This window comes from Corvus cornix, chromosome 6 (genome assembly GCF_000738735.6).
Source record: "Corvus cornix cornix isolate S_Up_H32 chromosome 6, ASM73873v5, whole genome shotgun sequence".
NCBI lineage: Eukaryota > Metazoa > Chordata > Aves > Passeriformes > Corvidae > Corvus > Corvus cornix.
In genome coordinates, this window is record NC_046336.1 from 32924861 (window position 1) to 32947029 (window position 22169).

A 22169-nucleotide genomic window follows, 5' to 3' on the forward strand; every position below is an offset into this window, starting at 1 on the left:
ATGGAGTCTCACTGCTCTTCCTAAGCCACGGGCTGAGTTCAACTCCTTGCCTTCAGGATGTTTTTTGCACCCTCAAGCCTGGAAAGTTTCTTTAGAAAGGAAAAGCAAAAGCAGAGAACATCACAGAGCAAGAGACAGCTCCAGCTGCTGGAGTACTCTGAAGACCAGCACCATGTCAGAGCGTGTGCTCCTTCCAGCTTCCCCAGGCTGGCTCCATCATTCCCTGGAAACCATGGACTGTGGGGTATGCCCAGCCCCTGCCCTGGAGGGATCTCTGCTGAGATAAGAGATTTCGCAATCGCCCAGCAGGACTCCCTGGAAAGGCAACCACTTCTTTGGTCACATCGAGAAAAGACAGACCCACAATCCGTTAGGAGACCCTATGCAGATCCTTTCTAACCATTGGTCTTCACCCATCCCCTGTATCCCTGTAAAAGCTAAGGCCTCTGCCCCTGTCAGAGAGAGTTCTCGTCCCTGGCTTTCCCCTTTGCCAGAGGGGACCAACAATAAAGCTACCTTCGTGCAGAACCAGCCACACGAGCCTCTCGTCTCTCTCTGGTCTGGTCTGGCGTGGCGGCTGCCCTGCAGAGCTGAGCTGGAATCACGAGCTGATAATCACTAAAGAGCTGACAGCCTCTGCAAGGGCCCTCCTGCCAGCAGCTGAGGGAAGACACCAGGCCTCAGGAAGGTGATTCCTTTCAGGACCATCTCCCCGGACCGGTCACCTCTTCCTGGGTCAGAGCCACTGACCTCATCACCAGCTGTAATAATGGACCATGGTGCAAATACACTGAGCTATCCATGACAAGTTTTGCTGCAATCCAGGCCAGGAGCACCAAAAAGCAGCAGTCACTGGTGGGAGCCCCTTTTGCAGACCCCCAATAGCCCCTCCACTGCCCAGCACAGCCTCTTAGCTCTGCCCCACCCTGGCTGCTCAGGGATTGCAATAACTCATCTCTCTGTCAACAAGGAATATTTTTAAATGTCTTCCTCCCTGCAGGCAAGCAGAAGCCTCCTCTGTTCTTCCCAGGCAGATTCCTTTTTTATTATTATTGTTATTTTTCCTCTAGATGAGGAGTTTAAATCATCCTGTCTCCTTTTAGGGTGGGGGAATGACAGTCAGGCGGCAGCCCCCAGGAAGACTCAGAATTGCTTGTGGCAGGAAGAAGAGCTGAAAGTTTGTGTGTCCAAACTTCTGATTCAGAGCACAAAGCAAAGCTTGTCTCGCCTTTCCTTCCCGAAGTTACATAAAAATAAACCCAGGCTCCCTCCTTCTTCTTGGCAGCCAGCAGCACATCCTGCAGAGCAACCTTGTGTCCTGAGACTCTTCCGCTGGGCTGGGAAAGGAGAGGAGAAGCTCAACCCATTCCCTGGCTGGCCCCTACTGAGCCTTATTTCACTCTGTGTACTTCCCAGCAGGACATTGATGTGGACAGGCATCTGGAAAGCCTGCAAGAGTTTCATCAGTGTTTTGTTCTGTACTTTCCACACTCAGGGTGTTATTACCACACTGCTTTGGTTGTGCAACAGCCCCACAAATGGCACTGGGCTGCTTTGAAGTGGGAGGAGGAGCTGGGCCATTGAAGAGCCACTGAAATCCCTGTGGTTCCTGCCCTCGCTGAAGGCCCACATCGGATGTATTACAGTAAGTCAGCAGAAAGCAAATAAACAGGCAGACAGGATAAACAGGCTCTGCAGCCTGGTGTTCCCTGAGAAAAGTATGATTTTTTTTTCCCCTCTAATGCCCATCACTTTGTCAGCAAGTCTGTATGTGCTGGGGCATCATTTGTCTCCCGGGCTTGCAGACCCAAACCACTGATAAACAAAATTATTGCTGAGCCACCTTCACTGTGGATGGGAAGCCCCAATCCCAGTCACAGACATGGGGACACCCTGCCAGGCAGCTTCATCCCTTGCTGCAAACCCAGCTGGCAACACCTGGCCACCACCAGACCCCCCCAACCTGCAGGGAGCCCCCACCCCACCGATGTCCTGGGGTGACAAAGCTCACACACCCCCAAACAAGCAGCACAGAGATCCAGCCACCTACTCTGGATGCGTGGAAAACACTCCATGGAGACATCCTGAGACCTCTGGAATAAAAAGCCCAAGGGTAGAGGAGGCCTTACTCCGGGCTGATGGTTTTGTTCCCCTTTAGAGACCTGTCTGTGAGTAATTAAAGCTCCTGTTTCCAAGCTACTTAGTATTTTAATTGATTTTCTGCTCTGGTTGCCCACAGTGTAGTCATTCAAATCTGACATTTGTCTTGCAAGCCCCAAACGAGCAGTGAGGGAGAGCAACCTTCGCACGAGTCCCTCGTGGTTGGAACTAGTTTACAGTGGGAATGATCCTGGTGGGACCCCCTGGGTCGATCGATGTCCTGATCTCCACTGCAGAGCAGCTCGGGGTAAGAAGAGTTTCCCACCATGACCTTGTACCTGTTATTTCACCTGGGAATTTTCTCTGGGCTATCCTTTTTCCACAGGGGAAGAAGAGATTGATCTCCTGCATGGTCAGATTCTTGTCAAGAGAAAAGTGGGAGCATGGAAACAGGAATTTATGTTTTCAAAGGAGGTGAGAATACAGCTTGCACTGAAATTCAGGAGCACTGGAGGAGATTTTTGAATAAAATCACAGATTTTATTCCCACCTGTATTTGGGTTGGAAGGGACCTTAAGGATCATCCAGTTCCAACCTCCAGCCATGGGCAGGGATGCCACTCACTAGGTCAAGTTGCTCAGGGCTCCATCCAACCTGGCCTTGAACACTTCCAGGGATGGGGCACCTACAGCCTCCAATCCTAAATCAATCCCAAACTCATACCAGCAGAGTAAAAGTCTAGGACTTGTTGGTTTTTCAGGTTTGTTCTTCTTTTAGCAGGACCCCAGAACTAATGACAAATAAGCCAAGCTTTAGAAAGGAAAAATCAAGCTCTGGCAAGTTGGTTAAAACAATCACTGTCAGTGGGGTAGGATTCCTAAATCCACAGAGTGACTGCAGGCAGTCACGTCTCCAAATCCAGAGGTAAAGGCTTTCCCCAGCACATGGAAAAACAACACACTGCCCCTCCAGAATGTTTTCTTCTGGCTAATGCTCATGGCCTGTACCTGGGAAAAGCCTGCACATGCATCCTCTAGCCAAATAATCCAGGAGGCACAGGGAAAATCCAGCTCACAGGGCTGAGAGTTCTATAAAGTTGGGAGCCTTCCTGCTGGAGGGATGCATTCCTCTGTGCTACAGACAGCCTGAGCCTCCAGCCTCCTCCAGGAATTTAAAAATAAGCCATGCATATAATAGGTGCACATTTAGCATGAAAGGAAGATGCTTCACAGAGGACAAATATTAAACTGTAAAATATATCAAGAGACATTTCCCAGGAACACTGAATTTAGCCTGGCTCTTAGTTGAGCAAGGAAGCTCCCAGGAGCTATGGCTGTGTCTCGTGGAGGAACAAAAACCTGGAGGAGGCTTTACAAGAAAAACTTGCCTGTGTTTCCTAGGAATGTTAGGGAAAAGGGTCAGTGCAGGACCCTTCTCTGCTGTCACCTTGGTGGTAACAGTCACCAGATGTGCAAGCAAAGGGACATCACTGTGGCAGCTCAGTGTCACACTCAAAGTCCATCCAACCCATCTCCTGCATAGGCTGTGCTCATCAGCAGAAATATTGGAAATGGGAATAAAAACAGAGCAAGTCCAACACACTCTCACAGCAGCCTGCTCTTTGCATACTCCAAGCCAGATGCTAGCTTTCAGCTTCTGTTTAAAGTCTCATGCTGGACCCTTTCTTTGAACTTGAATTCTGCTGGAGCCCATTAACAATCTGGAATTCCAGAAGATCCTGCACAAAGCTGCTTGACACTTCAAACCCATTATCTGCATGGCAGTGCTTGTTTTAGGTTCTAAAATACATGAGTTGTAAACCCAGGTGAGGAGCAGTAATGCTGGTAAACGAAAATTGAATCCCATTTCTTCTCAATTTCCAATTAAAATGGGAAATAAAATTCACATGGGAAGCCCCTCTTGGGCAAGAAGGAGGCCTTTACTAAGGTGACTTCACTTGGTCACATTAAGCCCAACTCTTCCGCTAACATAAAGCCCTTGTCTCTCTTCAGCAAGTGGGAATCGCAGAAGAGAGATCCAAAAAACCTGAATGTTTTTTCGTACAGTGTATATGGGACTCCAGCAAACAGTTTTGTTTGTTTGTTTGTTTCTCCTTTAAAATAGCATGAGACCATCTCAGGAGCTCCCATTCCCTTATCTCTCTGCATGTTCATACATCATCTTCCAGTTGTGAAACTCTGAGACAGTTATTTGGCTTTTAGAGCACCAAGTTCTTTGCTTATCTCCTTCCTACTTCTGTTCTCTATACTTCCAGGCAACCTGGTAAGGAGACCTGCATTTCCCTGAAAGCAAAATTTTAGGCTCTTAAGCCACTTATCTAGAGCAAACTGCTGTAACTCTCTTGTTTTGGCTGATAGTGGGCTTTATTTAGGGAGGCAGATCAGAATCCCTGCAGTCTGGGTGTCTGCTGAAGTAGAACTTGGTCTGCTTCAGTTTTGGAGACCTGCAAAGGGCTCCTCTGAAAGCCCGCAAAGAAATTTATCCCTTCTCACTATCCACGCTGGGAACCAGCACTGCTAGAACACAACCATCCATCCTCAGTGGACTGCCCCTTGTCCATTCCTTTGGTACTGATACAAGCAAAAGGATTCTCCCAAACTGTGCAGCAGGGAAAACTGATCCCTCAACATCACTGCAGGCAGCCTGCCTTCCTCCACGCCCTGCCCTCACACCAACTGGCAAACATGGTACCCAGGTACCCACCAGAGGTGCTTTAAATGAAAAATAACTCCTTGCCATGATTTTCTTGACTCAGGAAAGACACTGCCACACCTGTATTCCAGAACTGCTTTCTTCGCAGGCACAGAGGATGGAGAGCTGTGTTTTCTCCTTTCCACAAAAGATAGAATGAGTCATGCAACTCTCATCAAGCCAAAAGGCTCCAACAATGGCTGGGTGTTTATCACCTCAGGCATAGGGCTTTTAGCTGAAGGCATCCCTTGGTGATTAAAAGGTCTCCAGAGGCAGCTGGAGCTTTTCTCTACCTATTGTAAAGGCTGCTGTAAAAATACATAAGGAATAAATGCCTGACAGGTGCTTGTATATATGGAGATTCCCGCCACAACAGCTGTGGGTTATGGCTCTACAATTCCTCTGAGGGGTCCAAGGGACAACCTAACACCTGAGAAGTCCTTTATCAGCTTGGTGCAAGTGCTGCCTGACCAGACCTGGGCGGAAGGGGAGGGGATGTTCTCCCTCTCCCACAGCCTTCCTCACCCTTCTGATATATTCCCTTCCACTTCTCTTTCAATAAAACAACCTGATTCGGAAGACACTGGCATTTATTCCCTCTCTTGGGTGAACACTGACTCAGCAAAGCCTCCTGGATCATATGGATCAAACCAATGGGAAAGACACCACTGGGTTCAGTAAAGATCCATGTTGGAACAAACAGCCAGCTGTGGGAGCAAACAAGAGGGAGAAGATAGGTTTCTCCTGGCTTGCAGAGGGAAGGAAAGTGACAGTGCTCAGGGACAGCTTGGCAGGGAACTGGATTTGGAAAGGGAAGAGAGGGAAGTTTCACGCCAATGACGCTCACCAGGGCTTTGTAAATGCCACATTGACCTTTCCAGCCTGCACAGGGAAAAGCAGTTTTCACACCTAAGAGCCTTCTTCCACAAGCTGTCTAATGGCACTTTCACAATTAGCAGGCTGCTCTGAAAGGGAGTAACTGCTCCATCTTCTCCAGCTGAGATTCCTTTCTCACACAGTCAGTGGAGCACAGGGTTATTTTCCAACACTTGTGAGCACCAAAGATGAAGCTGAAAATTAAAATGAGCCAAGGCAGCCCCATGCTTCCCCCCTCCCCACCCCTTTTAATAAAGCTACTGAATATCATGTTCTCAGTGTAGATTAACCTAAGCTTTGCTCCCAATTATTGTTTCACTCTCCTAAGTACAGAAGCAAGGAAGAGGCTTGACAAATGAACCCAGCTCTGCTATTAAGCTGCACTTCCACTTCTGCAAGTTTGTCTGAATCCTTATTGCTCAGTGAAATCCTCCCTCACACAAATCACTGGCTGTGTATTCCCAAGGCTTTTTACTGCACTCGGGACTCCAAGTCAGGTATTTTTCAACCTTTTGGTTTGTGGGACTGGGAACCCCATGGGGTGAATTCAGACATGTTTGCTTTGCTTTGGGTCTTGTCCCAGACCCCTACAAAGAGCCCACAGCTCCTATGGGGTCATGCAGGACACACATGGGGATGAACTATGCTAGAAACAGGTTCTCCTCACAGTGGAAAAGTGAGGCTTCTGCTGGAGACCAGGTTATTTGGGGACTTGCTTGTTACCACTCAGTCCTGAACATGATGACGAAATGAAAATAGAAAAGGGAAGAGGGAAAGGATTGAGCTGCTCAGGGCTACGATGCCTCCAAAGCCTGGCTCTGGGGAAAGCTCTTGATCTCTCAGACCTACAGTGGCAGCGCCTCTCTGCAGAGAGTCGGCAGGGGAAAAATCCAGCCCATCAGTTCCTCCTTGCCCTTCTCCCGGCACAAATCAAGGCAGCTGTGATTAGAGCCAGGGCTGGAGAGGGGCATGGGGAGAGGGGATGGAGGGATCCCACGCTTTCCCCTGCTGGCATGTCAGGCTAATCAGATCCACCAGCTCCTCCTGACTCTTCAAACGCTGCCCGTGTTCTCCCTGGAGCTCACTTTGATTTCCAAGCCTGAAGTGCTATAGGAACAAGTCTCAGCTGGTTTCACAGCCCAGCCTGAGGTTTAGGTCAGGAGTGGACATTCAGATCCATGAGGCCAACCCTCTGCCTCGTGTATTTGCTGCACAAGCTGGGAGCTGCACTCAGAATGTCCGTGATCCGCTCCTTCCATTCGCGGGCACCGCATGGGGCAAGACGGGGTTGACTGCGGCTGCTCACAGCAAATGTAGGACTCCAGCATGGCAGGAACACTCCTTGGGAAACCAAAGGATAGGGAAAATAAAAGTGCAACATACAGCAAATTAGCCCCATCATCCTTGAAGTCTGATACACAAGTCCATTCACAAATATACCACATCTTCAGCGGGCGAGGGATAACCCCGAGCTACGTGTCTTGGAATCACAGAATGGTTTGGATTGGAAGGGACTCTAAAAATCATCTAATTCCACCTTCCACTACACCAAGTTCCTCAAAGCCCCATCCAGCTTGGCCTTGAACACTTCCAGGGATGGGGCAGACACAACATCTACAACTTAGGGAGAGGGAAGGGAGTTGCTGGGATATTGGTTGTTTCCCTTGCCTAGAACAGAGGCTCTGATAGTAATATCGTGGCAGCAGCTGGATGCTTTTAGTCAGGAAAGAAGACAACTCAGACCTTCCTGAACTTGATCCTATAGGAAAAAAAAGAAGTTGTCCATGTTCTCCCTTCTCCATCCCACTCTGTGAGACCCAGGGTGTCCTTTATGGATACACGGAGGAGTGTGAAGGTAACTGTACCTAAGAAAAACACACTTAGACACACGATTGCTCCCTATGCCAGTAATATGTTACTACTTTCTAAGGGGTGTTTTGCAAATTGCATGATCCAAGTCCATTTAAACACAGGTAGAAAGCCAGGACGTGTCTAATCCCGCTTTGGAGATATCCAAAGGGGTACCTCTGCAACTCATCTGCAGGTGGTAAATAAGGTGTTTGTCTCACAAGCTGCTCCCAAGTGAGCACAGCAGGGTAAGTTCAAGATCAGGACTTGGTTTAAAACATTTTTCAGCCTCCGGCCTGGCAGGGAGCAGTTCTTCAGTCTCTGGTGATTTGCCAAAAGGCTCATTTCTTACTGCTAATAAGATAAGTGAGTGTCTAAACAAGCAACACACGCACCTGGTGGTGCAGGGACACCTCTCCCAATGGAAGGATTTCTTCTCCTGGATGGCATAGGCAGCCAAGGAGGCAGCATACATCGTTATTACAGCTGGTGGTGGGGTCTGTGGCCGTGACCCAGGAAGAGATGACCGGTCCAGGGAGATGGTCCCGAAAGGAATTGCCTTCCCGAGGTCCGGTGTCTTCCTCTCAGCTGCTGGCAGAGGAGCCCTTGCAGAGGCTGTCAGCTCTTTAGTGATTATCAGCTCGTGATCCCAGCTCAGCTCTGCAGGGCAGCCTCCAGGCCAGACCAGACCAGAGAGAGACGAGAAGGCCCGTGTGGCTGGTTCCGCACGAAGGTAGCTTTATTATGGGTTCCCTCTGGCAAAGGGGGAAGCCAGGGACGGGCTCTCTCTGTCGAGGGGTCCGAGGGAGCTTGCCTTTATAGGGATACAGGGGATCAGTAGGGTTACAGAGGGTCTGGGATAGACCAATGGGTTACAGAATGATTTGCATAGTGTCTCCCAAAGGATTGTGGGTCTACCTTTCCTCGCCATGACCCCAAAGTAGTTGCCTTTCTAGGGAGTCCTGCTGGGAGATTGCAAAATCTCTTATCTCAGCAGACATCCCTCCAGGGCAGTGGCTGGGCATGCCCCACACATCCTGTCCTGCTGCTCCTTGGCTACTCCATGAAACATCACCACATTGGCAAAGGTAGCATTCCTTACAGACCTCATCAAAAGCAGAGCATGTCTATAGAGGAAAACATCCTGGTAATAAATAGACAGAACTTTCAGCCCTGAGCAGTCCATCTGAATAAATTGGTGTTGTTTGAGAGCTGCCCAAGAAGAGACTTCAGGGAAGGAAGAAGATGGCACTGTTCATAACGCGTCCTAAAGGATCCCCACATCTTTCAGCCAGGCCCAAACAAAACACAAATTAGAGGCTCGTTTTGATTCCCGTTAAATTCATTCTTTTCCACTGACTTCTGCAGAGCTTGGATCAGACACAAAAAGGGAGTGAGGTGTCAATACAGTACCAATTCTTCAGACCTCAGGACCTCATTAGCAGAGCGGTGCAAAAAATCACACCCCAAAACCAATGCTCTGGAAGACAACAAATTTATTTCAAGGTGAATCAAAATGCTTCATTTTACCCTCTATGCAGAGGTTTGTTTCTGATTTCAGTTGATTTATGTGGGTTTCTTTTAAATAATATTTTTTTAACTGAAAAAATGAAAATACAAGTTACCCCCTTCACTGGTGCCCTATTTCCAAACTCAGATACAAAGCTTGGGAAAAAACCTTCTTGACCATCCTTCTGTGCTAAAGCTCCATGGCCCAGGGTGGTGAGTCCCAAAGTGGTATCAGAAGGAACGAAAAGTGGAAGTAGGGCTGGGGGTTTGAGTGCCAGGATGTGGCATTCCCAATCCCCAGTCCATGAGTCAGCACTGGGATATTGCTGCTTTCCAGCAAAGCACCTGAGGGCAACTTGGGATGTGTCCAAGAGCTGGTTTAGGTGGGGCTGAGGTATTCACATGGGAAGGGGTGAGGTCATTCCCATTTTGGCTATGCCAATCTCTTCCCTCCCCTGTCAGCAGCAATGGTCACCTGCTTTACTACACCTTTGGCAGACAGAAATATTTCTCTCCCCTATAACACATTGGTTTTATGAACTGCAACAGATGTTTCAGACCACACATTACCCTGCCCTCCCCCTGCCAGAAAGAAGGGAGGAACAAGGAGTTGTTTCGTTTGGGAAAGCCCTCTCAGATCATCAAATACAACCATTCCCCAAGCACTGCCAAGCCCACCACTGACCATGTCCCCAAACGCCACATCTACACTACTTTTAAATCCCTCCAAGCATGGTGACTCTACCTGAACAGCCTGTTCTAGGACTTGACAACCCTCTCCACGAAGAAATTTTTCCCAATATCTAACCTAAACCTCCCCTGGCACAACCTGAGGCTGGCTGCTCTCACCGTAGCACTCCACGATGGATGGCTGACTGCCAAGTAAGAATTTTGTCTGGCCAAGCAGCACAGCCAAAGCTGGAGCCCAGCCAGGACAAGGGGCTCATACCTTCTCCCTCCCGCTTCAGCCAGACATCCCAGGAGATTATTAATGACTGCACGTGACCAGCAGCAATAATTAATAACCAAAAGTTGTTATTTCTCAAAGCCAAGTCATGTTCTGTCGCCATCATGGGCTTGACAGCAGTCAGTAACAGCACTGGCAATTAAAGTTAGGCAAGATCTGATTAACAAGATAATGTTCACTGATCATCATGCATCTGTGTCGAATCCAACCACAGGGCGATTTTCCTTAGCTGGTATTTTTCATGTACCAGGAGGAACAGTCAGATCATCAGCTCAAAACTACTTTAAGCTCCAGTTACTCCATTTCTCAGACCCCTTCAGGGAAGACAGGGATTTAGGGAATGCAGGAGTCACTGGTGCCTTGTACCCTCTCCAGCCAGCAGTGCCAGGGACTTCAGGAGCCATCCCCACAAGTCTCACCATGGCCCAATTCAGTAACCATCCCTGGATTCCAGTATGTAAATATAATAAGAGGATTGCAGAGAAGAGATTTGTCTTGACTAGGAGATTAGTTTTAGATGAAATTTGGCTAAGCGGGAAATGCTACTGGCGAGGATGTGACCACTTCAATTAGCTCATGAGTGCTTTTCAGCATCTCTGCTCCCCATGCCAGGCAGAGCTGGCAAAGAGGAGCTGGAGAGATGCTGAACTCTGAAGGGAAGGGCAGCACAAGCAGCCCCTGCTCACTGAGAGCTGTTTCAGCACTGAGCCAGCAGCCCTCAACTGAGCATTTCCGTGCGGTGCCTGCGCATTTCTCAAGCACGGTGTTCCCACACCTCCTCCCTGAACTCCGGTGCCCTGCTCCTCCCTGTTCCCTGAGCTCAAGTGTCTCCAGGCAGCTGGCTGCACATGGTGCTGCCAGCTGTGCCACAAGGCCACTGGGACAGGAGGGAAGGGATTGCAGAGTTTAGAGCAGGATTCCACTGCCAGCACTTTGCTGCCTCCTCCATCACAGTGTGCCAGACTGTTCAGCAAGAAACGTGTGCCTCACTATCACAAATACAATATTTTTCTCCAGAAATTAAAAATAAATACATCTCAATACGGGATTGCAATGTTCCGAAGGGAAGCAGAAATAAGGAAAAAGCCATCTGCATCAGAAGGTTCTTAGAGAGAAGAAACCAGAGTGGGAATTCCTCTATGCATTAACTGTTAGTGCAAGGTCACTTTGATGTGTGGAGTGCTGAGAGATGCAGGACTCTTGTTCAGGAAGCTCTGATACTCCATCAAACTTTTAATCACCTGCCCGTGTCTCCTTGCAGGGAAATGGGCAGGAGCTGCCCACTTGTATTTTGAGGGTGCAATGCAAGGGGCACCCACAGGCATTCCAGCCAGGAATTGCATCCAGTGCCACACCTCTGTCATACATGAAATCCCTATTTGTGCTTGGTCTTTGCACATTAAGTGCTTTAATTAATTAATTTTGAGTTAAATATTTTTAAATTGAATCTTAAAATTAACCCATCAGCCCAGGTACAAAAATCAAATTCCATTATCAGTGTTTTTAATTGTTCAAAGCAGTTTATTAAGAGAGTTGCACCCTTCCCAGTTAAAAATTCCCCAGTTAAAAATCACCAACTTGCTCCCTTTTCAAACTTCAAACCACCTATACACCATAAGAGTTATCTTTCCTGTGTTTACTGTATACTTTTACAAGTGTTTTAAGATGTGTTGGATGTATTTTAATACTTTTTTTAGGTGTTTTTACTTGCACTTTGGTTCCAAGGCCAAAAACCCCAGTTCTAACAGCCAGCAGCTATTTTTAGCCCCAGAGCCATTACTCTGTAGGCAAGCTCCGTGGCAACCTGAATTTTAATGAAGGCATTTTAGCTCCCTTATCTCAACTAATACCACCCCTCTGACAACGATGAGCCATTGGTGGACGGAGATGATCTATCAAAGGGAAAGCACCAATCACTTTAAGCCAAAGGGGCGGGCTGTGGGCGGACCGGGGCAGAGCAAAGACACTATAAAAACAACGAGGCAGAGAGGCGGTCTCTGTCTCTGCAGGCTAGCTGTGGTAGACGTCGGTGCTGGGCATTAGAAGCCTTATTCCTTTTAAGGAGCCTTTAGTAATTTTTACTTTTGGACCAGCCAAAAGCCAGCCCAGCACTGCAGGTCTTTCTTTTTCTCTACCTGAGGTCTAGTGCTGTCTCAGCCAGAAGATCTCAAATCCCTGCGCTCCTGGGGCATACCATCTACCGAGCCATAGGATCCCAAATTTTTATATTTTTCTAATTTCTGTAATTTTTCAATTTTTCTGTTTTCAATAAATTATTTTAATTTTTTTTTACTAAGAGTTGTCTCATTTCTCACACCTCTGAACATTCACAGGGAGTTTCCACAGCCTTCTTCCTTCAACACCTTTAATGAGACGTAAGCCAAAGCAGCTTATTCTCCGTTTTGTATCCCAGCTCCTGCTCATCCAAGGTTTAATCCCACCATCTGCCTCCTCCAGATCCCCAGGATCCCAGCATCAAGCACCTCTCCAGCCTTGGAGGGATTACCCACTCCAGGCTCCATAGTTCTGGCAAGTCCAAAGACCTTGGAGACATAAAAGGCTTCCTGGCCAGGGCAACCCCCAGGATCTTCCTCTTCAGCATATGTCCAACTTGCTCCTCCATTCAGCCGGGCAAAGGTAAAGCAGGGGGTCCTTGGGCCACCAGGGAAAAGCCAAAACCTTTCTTTCAAACCCTGAGGAATCTCAGAGTGAAAAGGTTAGGGCAGGGCTCAGCTTTTTGTTCAACATGTGCTGACTATGCCCTGAAGTATGGGACTTCTAGACTGATTTGGAATATTATAATAGTGCCTTTGTGCAATTTGAAACCAAATCAAATAAAATGTTAATAAATAGCCCGTGTTAAAGATGGATCCATTTATTTTTTCCCATCCAATTTCCATTCCTTGCCTTTGCCGCATTTGCTAATTATCCAGTATGCATTTGCTTAAAGAAAGCGTTTTTCTAGCCTTCACAATCCATCTTCCCATCCTAATGGATCTTGTGGTAAAGTCATTACAGAGACTTTATGAAATCACAGTTATTTCCATGACAACAGTGATGTAATAAAGGTGGGATTATGACATTACTGCAGATCGAGCTGAAGGATGGGATGGATTTGTTTACCCCAGACCGGGCAAGGAAGAGACTTCATTCATCCAATGTTTCTAAAAGTGCCTTAAGGTCTGCTAATGGAAGGGACATTTTATATCTGATTTTTTATTTTGTTTTGTTTTACGCTTATTTATGAGGGCTCCTTTCCAAGTGCACGTAGTTTAATAAGTTTGAGAGGAGCAGCCTTGCCAAGGATATATTTACCAATCTCTGTGAAGGGGAAGATCATCCCTGCAAGTCTCATGGCTCTTACCTTTCCTGAGAGATATCAATGCCTGCTGGGGAAGGGTTTTCCACCAGTTTAAAGGACAAGCAGGACAGAATTTTCCCCTTTCAAGGGTGGCTGATCTAAGCTGCCTTCTCTTCAAACATTTTAATCAAGAAATCACCTGCCAATGGATCACAGCATGAATTGGCTCTCCATGAAATTAGGTTTGAAAATGGCATTAAACCCCTTTCTTCTCCTGCAGAGAAACAAAACCAGCCTGAGTCTGGCCAGCAAATTCCAAGCCAAAATCCATTTTTCTCTTAAACCCAGACACACCAGTAGAGTCCCTCTTGAAGTGATTTTTAGCTCTTGAGCAATCACAGAATAAACTTAGGTGAAACTGACACAGGAATTCCTAAAGGAACAGAGCATGGAACACCATGAGACAGCTTTGAAGATAGCTGGGGTTTCTGGTTTGTTTTTCGCAAGGAGAAAAGATGAATATTTCATACGGTACATGGTTCAAAAGCTGATTAATGTTTCAGTGTGTGGAAAACCAAGCTCAAGAGACAAGTTTCCTCATGTAAAATTCTTTAAGCTGGCAGTAGGACTTGTATGGCCAACTTCTCTGAGTTCTCTGTATTTTGTTTGACCCCCTTTAAAGCCACTCTCACCAGTGGCTTGGTGCTCTGAGAGTGTGATTAGTTCAGGGCTTGACTACAAGTGTGGGGATGTCCTGCTTTGGTGTTCCCAGCTCCCTCCCCTCTGTCACTACAGCCAGGCCAGGTTGTGATAGTCCACAACACTTCTCCCCTATTCCTGCTTGACCAACAGGATATTATCAGGCATCCTCCTGCTGGGAGGGACCTTCTCTACTTCCTTACAAGCTGGTGAGGAGCTTGTAAGCCCAGTACATCTAATACATAAATATAGAGAGGAGATCCCAAAACTCCCCACTCTGAAAGCTCGTCTGCTTCAAGTCCAGCCTGAAGCAGCTGCTTCAGCTGGTCCTGCCCCAATTCCCTGTCCTCTAAGCCTTCCCAATATCTCTTCATTCACAGAAGGGAAACACCGTAAGGCCACGAAGATGTGTTAATGAAATGTGAATTATTAACTGCAGCGTGCTAAGGGAGATAGAAGAGGGGATGTCATTTTGCCATTAATATGTAAAATGGGCACCTCTCCCTCCTTTTGCTGGAGGGGAAGAGCAGACTCCAGCCTGTGTCCCATTCCAGAGCCAGGATGGGTAATGAGATAACACAATTGCTGTGTCTCTCACCCTTTTTCTTTCTTTCTTCCATGATAAAAAGGACAGAGGGAAATGCACACAATTAAAAGGAGGATTCCAATCGGCCCGGGAGAGATTCAATGAATAATAATGGACCTCCAGCTGCTAATGTGCTTAAGGACTTCCAAGTCTCAAGTGTCTAACCAGCTTAAGGATCTGTACCACAGACTTAATTTCTATCTGTAAATGGGGAAGGCAGAAGCAGGAGGTGGGGAATCCTGGCCCTGATTACAGATGGGATCATCACTGAGCCCTTCATGAGAACGATGTGACAGCAGCAAAAGAGTAAAGTCAACTTAACAGTGCCCTCAAAGCCAACACCAAGTCTGGGGTAAGGAAGGTCCCTGCTTAACAACCCCTGTGTGGCACCTACACTTGTAGTCACCCCAAAATATCTCAGAAGAGGGTCCAAGATGCTGCCAGAATAAAAGCAGCTTCCTCTGTGCAGCTCCTATTGAGGGGAAGGTCTCTACTGTGGTGTGACTTGCAGTGCCTGCTCATCTCCCACATCTCTGCAGAAGGGACAGAAGATGTACCACATGGACAACAGCCAAAGCCACATGAAAATGTCCACTTGAAGATTATCAGAGCTTTCTTTTTCTGGCACTTCCCTTGGTTTTTCTCTCTCTCATTAGTGCTTCTGTCTCTCCTTCACAATCCATTAACTTTCCCCCTGCAGTCTCCCTTCCTGGGCCCCCCCTGACCAAAACAGCCTCCTCTCCTTGACCCTCTCAGGTTTTCACCATGCTTATAAATTTCCATGGAGGATCAAGGAAAAGACTTGCAGAAGTGGAAGAGCAAAAGACAACGCAGAAAGCACTGTTCCAGCCTTGAGTTCTCCATGAAGTTGTGTACCCCTCCTCCCCATCCAAAAGTTAAAGGGAAGCTATCACAGATTCAGGGAATAGCAGCTTCAGAGGCTGGCAAAGACATGCTCAAAGGAACAAGGAATGTTAGCTAAGTAAGGGCTCCTCAGCCTTGAAAAGGGATATGACAGAGATCTGAGAATTACAAGAAAAGCTGTTTCCATCTCTCCTGGAGTAAGGACTGGGGGCATCAGAGGAAGCCCACCAGTTCAGAACAAACAAAATGAGCTATTTTTGTACCCAGCCTGTCTCTATGACATGGGACTCCTCAACAGAGGAACTGTGCCTGCCTGGAGTTCAGGAGAGTTCATTAAAAAATTCTGGATTTTTCTTGCTAAGAGCTTTTGTGTGGAAGCTGTTATGTACAAACACATGGCTTGTGGGGGAAGAGGTCCCTGATCTACAAACCACAGGAGGCTGGGGAAATATTCCAGAGAATCCCCACTACTGTTGACCCTGTACTTACACAGGTTTCCAGGAACATGCCTTTGCCAGAATCAGAGACAGGATCTTGTGTTTGGGGGATGCCTGGTCTGACCCTGCATGACTCTTATCGTGCCTTCACACCTCGCTAGTTCCAGACAACACATCCCCTCTCCTCCAGCCTGGGGGAAACCTGCCGGATCCATAGGCAACAGCAAGACATCACACGGAGCAGGAAGATGGATTGGAGTTTAACGGGAATAGCTGCTGGCAGCGGGGACGGAGGAGGGAACGGTTGCATAAGCCGGCACTGGAGACTCCCGGTCCCTGGCACAGGAGGCAGGTACAGCACTCAACACAAAAGCGTTGAAAGAGAGAAGTTGTGTAAGGTCGGCCACGTGTCAGCCCTACACGGCTGAATCATGCAAGTTTAAAGCCTTCAAAGCAGGATAAGATCTTGGCGCAACCACGTGCGCGCTCATTCCTTCAACCTGAGGTTGGGAAAACAACGGGAGAGCACAAGTGAAAGCAGAGCGGAGTAATTAGCTAATTAGAGGAGCTGACTAATCAACTAACTTATAAAGGGTTCTTGTCATTATTCACGGAGAAAGAATTCTAGAGAGCTCTGGCGTGGAGTGAGGAGGTGCCCACCAGGCGGAGGGACCAGGCGTTTTGCCTAAAGCAGGGCATGTTCAAAACCCACTGGGGTGGGTTAAAACCTCGGCGTCTCCTCAGCCTGACTGGTTTTGTGCTGCTGAGGGACAGAACCAGCCGTGCTCATGCTCCTTCAGCAAAGGAGCTGCTCTGACTGCTCTTCTGGGCAAGAGGCAGGAGAGCATTTCTCTGTTTTGAGCTGGCAAAGGGAGATTTATTTGCCCAGAACTCAACAGCTCTATTTAACCTTCTCCTAAACACTGCTCAGGCAGCTCAGACAATTCAAGTGGTGAAACGATATCGTCTAATGAATGCCCAGGGTGGAACAACACTGCTGCTTCCCTCTCCTTTGAAAGATTGCTCAGCCCAGTGAGACAAATGTCAATAAAAGGATATTTAAGTTGAGAAGGGAGGGAAGAAGGTGAGAACACAGAGGCCCAACCTGCAGCTCTACCTAGCTCTCCTTTCTTTCCTCGTTCCCTTCTCCTCTGATGTCCTTGTGCATCTCTAGCAGCAATATCACACTGCTGCTATTCCAGCCAGGATGGATATTTGAACAGCCTTGGATCAATATTTGTGCAAAGGGAAAGCTCGTGCATCACAGGGCTACAAATTAACCTCTTGTTCCATATCCACACTGGCACATGGGGCCCACAAGAGCAGTGGATTCCCCAGGGAAAAGTGGGACACGTCTCACAACACAGGGAAAGGAGAAAGAGTAATAACAGATCCAACCCCAGCTCACACACTTTTTTACATTTCTCCCTCAGGTTTGGGGTGGGGGAAATAGCTTTTCTTAATTAGCGTCCTAACCTTTTCTAAACAGGTTCAAGGGTATCTTGGCAGGCTTGGGAAGTGGTGTGAAAGCAGCACTGAGTAACAGCAGCAGAATTAGTCAGGTGTAAAAGGATCTTGCTTTTTCCTTCTGGGGACATGATTAGGGCACCAGTAATGAGAAAAATGAAGAACATCCAAGGCTGCAGAAACCTGTTTTTTTCCTTGTTAAAAGGAAGCATTACCTTAGAATTGCATGCTTGGGGGTGGAAAATATTTCTCACAGCAGAAAATCATTGATCCCAAAGTCCTGCCTGAGCTGTCCTAGCTGTCACCAGCTGCACCTGTGTTCGGCCCATTGGCAGATGTCAGGTGTGTCCACATTGCCTATGGAATAAGATCCATGGCCAAGCCAATCTTTGCTCCTCAAGGCTGGGCTTCCTTCCCCACCTGCACTTCTACGGACACGTGGGTGCACCAACAAAACAGCTTTGCCTTGGACTTTTCAGCCCACGCTCCACACAATCCCAGCTGGGTTCCCCAGCAGCCTGGTCCACAGATTCTGAAAGATATTTACAAAACTCCTCCAATGTTGTACCCCTTTCTGAATCACTCTTCCTGTCTCAAAGCAGTGATGGATCAACCATTGTGTCAGATTTGCTGTCCCACTTCTAGACAGCTCTCAGAAGACTATGTTGGTTTCCTATGTTGGATTTTCCACCCAGTCTTGCTCTGACAACCTCCTAAAGAGGAGCTGGAGGTTTTCCTCACAGCTCCTTTCTACACCATCACAACTTTTACCTCAGTTGGATGCAGCCAATGTCTGGATCCGTGCAATTACCCTTTCCTTTTCCAGCCTTGCAGCACAACAGTGGGACAACAAGGGCTTGGATTGTGGCTGCTCACCAGATGGAAACAAAGGAATTGCCAAATTCACCCCAGGAGGAAAACGAGCAAAGACATTTATACAAAAAGAAGGGCTTTTGGCTTCTTTAATCTGAAGGGCCAGACACTTGATGATGCTTGCCCCTGCTTTTTCGTCACATCATTTGCCATATTTAGCCTCCTTTCATCCTGCCTTGCCATCACACTGAACAAAGAGGGAATGGCACTTGCCCAGTGAGGGAATAGACGAGACGGATTTGCTCACTGAATAATGAAATGTGTTTTTTCCTCCTGCTCAGCCTTTTCTGGGTCTTGTTTCTGGTTTGCAGCAGAGAGACTCCCCTTTTCTCTACCTCTCTTCCAAATCCAAGGAAACAGTTTTGTTTGGGTGGGAAGTACTATTTCAGAAGAACAAAAATATTTTTCACAGTCAGAGGAATTTGCAGGCAGAAAGGTGCCAATTCATATACATTATAGTGAAATTAGCCTGATATTAAAACGATAGGAGGATGACAAGAGAGAGGTCAGCCTGTAATATCCTCATTAGCCAATAGTGCTCCTTGTGAGCTTTCCATCAGGAGAAGAAAGCTGTCTGGTTGCACTTCATTAGGACCTAGGTTAATGACAGATAAGGAGGCAGGGATATGGGCTGTCCCCCCACGCTTCCTGCCATTCTCCTCCATGGCTCCTGGATGGAAGTTGATGTTTCCCTTGTCTCCTGTCACTCCTCTATTTGTAATGTCAAGACAGGTGAAACACAATGCATTTTTCCAAACAGTATGTGGAGTGGTGTTTTCCCTGGAGCCCAGGATAATTTGAGTAGTGGTGAGCTACAGTGGGACCCCTGCTACTCCTGGCACATGTAGATGGAGTGGAGCTACACTGAGGAAATCTCCCCCGAGACCCTCACAGACTCTTCCTGCTCCCCTACAACTCCCTGTGTCCTCCTTTTCTCCTTGGCTTTCACAAGATTTTTGCCCTCTCTCCATCCTGCGTTGATTTTTCACCCCTCTGCTTGCTGCCAGCTGCTCAGTTCCCTGAGCAACCCTTCTGATTCTCTCCTCTCCTTCTGTCAGCCTTGACTGTTTATTTTATTGTTAAACTTCGGGTTTGGTTTTTGGGGCTTTTTTAACACTTTTTCGACCCCACTGATGTCAGGTCAGATTGTCTGTCAGCACAACATCAGGTTGCCAGTAGATGAAGGACAACTCACAGGGAAGAAAACAAGGAGAAAAATCATCACCAGCATAACAAAAACACAAAAGTACCCCAAAAAAGTTGAGACTTTCCCAGAGAGGATGCAGAATTGCTCAAGGGTCTCCCTCCAAAAATGCCACTGGCCTGCAAGGTAGTTGGATTCAGACACATGGCAGTAGAGATAGGAACAACTTCAGTGGGAGCTGGGCATCATCTATGGAGGGGCAGGGCACATCTGCTTGAAGGCATGAATTATGCACAAAACCAGGCACAGGGACAGCTTGGAGGTGAAGATGGAAACAGCTTTGATTTGTACTTCTGAAAGGGCCCTCCAGCGTCAGTTGGAAGGGGAACACAGAATTATGGAATATCCTGAGTTGGAAGGGACATAAAAGGATCATCGAGTCCAGCTCCTGGCCCTGCACAGGACATGCTCTTCATGGGAACACATGCAGCAGGGATAGGATGGGAGGATGCACATGGACCTCTGCTAGGGACTGCGAGTTGCTGGCACGTTATGTATGAGCAGATCTAAACCCATCCTTTGTTTCCTACCTTTTCCTTGAGCATCCTCACTTGGCCTTGGCTGGAGACACATTCCAAGGTGAGGTGCTCCTTTGACCTGCCTGATTCCCAAATCAGCAGACCATTCATAGGAGAGCTAGCCTCTCTTGGCAGCAGGGAGAGATGCGGGGTCTGAAATAGCACTGCCAGCCTTGCTGCCTTCCCCAGGCAATGCATCCTGCCTGCAACCCCAAAGTTGGGGGAGACAGAGCCCAGGTAGTGCCAGGGAAGGAGATCTGCCCAGTGGAAACCTGCCAAAGAGGGACAGCGCATGAAACGTGGGGTCTCTTCCCACCAGGACATGTGTTAGTGGATTAGAAGCACTGCACTGTAAAGCAGCAGGAAGGCTAAAAAGTGACAGCTGCCCAGAGAAACTATGACTAAAATTTAGTTCTATTGAACGTTTAAAAGTCCTTATGGATTTTTTAGGGGTGAAGATGAGCTCCAGCAGGAGCCATCATTAGAGATGGATTGTGCCACACAGGGAGCAGCCAGGCAGGTCTGTGCCACATACCCCTCTGAAGAGCATCCCTCCTTTCCATGCATGGTGTCTACAACCTGAAGCTTTGCAGGAATGGCTGTCCTGCATTTGAGCACTCTTGGAAAGCCTTGCTGGTGCATGTCATTCTTCTTTGGGAAGGAAGAGATTCTGCACAGTCACTGGGAACAAGCACATGAGGTAAAACCAGGAGAAGTTACTGCAGCTAGAAGGGGTTTTTGAACCTACAGGCTATATGTTTTTTTCCTCTCTGAAAGTCACAGAAGACCTTTCCAGATCCAAATATTTCACACATCAGTACCGCCACTCATTTGTCTCCAAATTTACTCCATAACTGCACTTCACAGTCCCTCTTTCACAACCACCCGCACTTTATGGACAAGCAGGGGGACAGGCACCAGAGACATGAGCAGTGGGCACCCAGCCAAAATGATGTGCCACCTTTTCCTGCATCCTGGAAAGAGCAGCTGAAGAGTGAAGAGAAGGCAGCTTTGTGATTAAACAGCATCATGACACAGCAGGTCCTGCAACATGAGCCCTGAGACAGCTTGTTTGGCTGTCCCTTGCCCCTGGATTGAATTTGCTGGAGGTTTGGGGTGCTTGAGCAGCGCCCCTTTTCCAGATCCAACAGCACAGGTCAGCCTGCACCAGGACATGAGCAACAAAGCTTTGCTTTCGGTTCCTTCCCAGTCCCACTGTCCCGGTACCCGCCCCATGCTGGTCTGCCGCCCATTCCCTCCCTCCCACGTGCTCTCCCCCCTCCCTCCTTCCCTTGTTCCTTTTAATTAGCAACTCTTTCTTTGTTCCCTTTAATTAAGCGGGGTGGGGGCAGGCGAGGGGAGGGCAAAGCTGCTGTCAGCCAGATGAGTTATTTTCACCGCACGAGATCAAAGGCCGGGAGCTCCCGGCTCGTTCTTAATTTGAGCAGCGACTTTGGGCAAAAGCCTCTCTTCTTTGTGGTTTCTCCATGGACGGCAGTTGGGATGCTGGGCTGGAAAGGGAGGGCTGAGACTCGGGAGGGGGAGCTAGAAGAAGGACTTTGGCTTGTCTCCTTTAGGGAAGAACTCGAAGGGGAATTTGGATGGCCCCCGGACTCGGCATGTGGGCACATTGGGCAGGTTTGCTGATGCCCAGGTGTAAAACCTGATGGCCCAGACACTCCCCTTGGGGAGAGGGACAGGACCAGATTTGATCTGGATGGGGCCTGCAGCTCTGCCAGGGCTTTAATGGAGAGAGAGCGCTAATTAAGGGAAAGTAAAGGCAAATTTGGGAAAACAAACCACTCAGGGATTTGAGAAGAAGAGGCCTTAGCTGAAGGTACGAGCAAAGGACCATGGTATAATGTCATTTTTTTCAAGCACTCTAGCAGTGTGTCTCTTTTGAGGGGCAGAACATATTCCGGGGTGCCAAAGCTTCCAAGACATGTAGCCCTCATTTTATTTTTAATTTGCATCTAGCACCACAATACTACAGGACTGGACACATCCTCATCCTAAGCTCAGCAAACCATTACCTCACTCCAGGGATTTATACCTTGGGGCTGGACTCTCTGTAGTCATATCTCTTTGGGTCCATGGGACTGTGAAAGGGTGAAGTTCTTATTCTACAAAGCTTTATCCTGTTATTAAAAATGCTTTAGAGCCTCTCTGTCTCAAAAGCCACACTGTATTTTTGGTTCTTATCACTCC